The 1,649-nt window shown below is 33.8% G+C and overlaps 1 protein-coding gene across 2 annotated transcripts in view; it reads left to right on the forward strand.

Annotated features, from left to right (window-relative positions):
- NOX4 (NADPH oxidase 4) overlaps positions 1-1,649 on the forward strand; it is a 167,558-nt gene that overhangs the window by 76,540 nt on the left and 89,369 nt on the right. The window lies entirely within an intron of this gene.

Genomic DNA, 1,649 nt, shown 5'->3' on the forward strand with positions numbered 1-1,649 from the left:
TTGGCAACGCTACTAAGATGTGATTCTGAGATCTTTAGTCACTTTTAAACCACACATGATGAAACCGTTCTGAGTTACTCTGTGCAGGCCCCCTTCAAACTGGAGGCTATCTGATTGGCCAAAGTCTCTTAAAATCTGTCTTCTTAATTCTTAACTAGTCTGAGGAAATTTCTAAAGTCATCATTCCCAAGAATTTGAGAGAAACAATATTGTATTTTATCTTTTCAAAGCAGATCAGCCTTAAAAGCTGTATTAATGCATTTGGCCAGTTAGTAGAAGAGGAAGCTTTATAGGCTCCTACAAGACCTGAGGAGATGTTAAACATCGTATGTAATTACCTTTTACAATGTCTGTGCTGAAAGAATAGAACAGGGATATGAATACTTGGCAAATGTTTATGTTTTCCTTTAGAATAATACATTATGAGATTAAGTCAAGCTAGATGCACACTTAGTCACTTGAAGACAGACCTTTTTGCCCCCTATTCTATTTTCTTGGATTAGATTTTTACATAACCTAAGATAGTGAGTTAAACATCAAGTAACATATGGATAATCATATTGGTATCTTGGAACTCTGTTGGGATTCTTGCTTTCTGCAAACTACAACTTTTACTACATAGAGGTTCTGGCCAGTCTTAGGTAGTATGAAGTAAAAACGGTGGGTGATTTTTACATATCACATCATTTTATTTGGAGACTTACTAATGACAATACTGATTGATCTCAGAATTATTAAAAATCAGAATGTAAATTAAATAAATATTAGACTCATAATTATAAATGAAATATTTTAATAGTGTATATTTGATTTATTTTAATAATGCCCAGCTCTGAACATATATTAGATCATATGCTTTTTAGTTTGTTTGTGATTTGTCATGAGCATATGATTAATACCCACATTTTAATTTACTTTTTTCACTGATATCCAAGCCTCCTTACTTCTGTGATAAGTCATTTACATATCTCCATGATCTCTTCATCTTCCTTTATCTCCTCTCCTCATAACAGGCTACCTGACCTGTGTTAATTGGTCACCACAATGAGCTTGAGGATTTTAAATTTGTTTTATGTAACCCATTCTCTCTGACAGGGGCCTCCAGAACCACTGCCATTTTCTTGCATCTGCGCTTTAACTTCAGCCCATATTCCCCCTAATATATATTGTTGTACATTGGTTCAATTCATCTTCAACCAATATGTTTTTTCCTCCTTCTCCATTAGATTTCTCAAAGAACCCTTATCTTTTGCCATATCTTTATTTTAATGAAGATAGTGACCTTTATAGTTAAGAACTATGTAGTTAGATAAATCTGGATCTGAACTCTGCCTTGTCTTTTGACTAGGTCTATGATCTTGGGCAAGTTAATATTTTTAATTTCAATAACTTTATTTCCTTAGCTATAAAAGACAACTCTCTAAGGTTATTGTGAGACTTTGAAACTGAAGCACTTAGCACTGTCCTTGGCACATGATACTCAATGACCACTCGGTAGTCACAGACAGGTGATTCCTTATCTATAACCTTTAGGTTAGATGTATTTTTAGGATTCAGAATCTTGTGGATTTTAAAGGGTGTGCATATTCCTTATATAAGATCTCTATTAGGAGGTGAGGCAGGATTCTTAAACAAAACGATATTTCTGT

The sequence above is a fragment of the Myotis davidii genome, unplaced genomic scaffold (assembly GCF_000327345.1).
Source record: "Myotis davidii unplaced genomic scaffold, ASM32734v1 scaffold657, whole genome shotgun sequence".
NCBI classification, from domain to species: Eukaryota; Metazoa; Chordata; class Mammalia; order Chiroptera; family Vespertilionidae; genus Myotis; species Myotis davidii.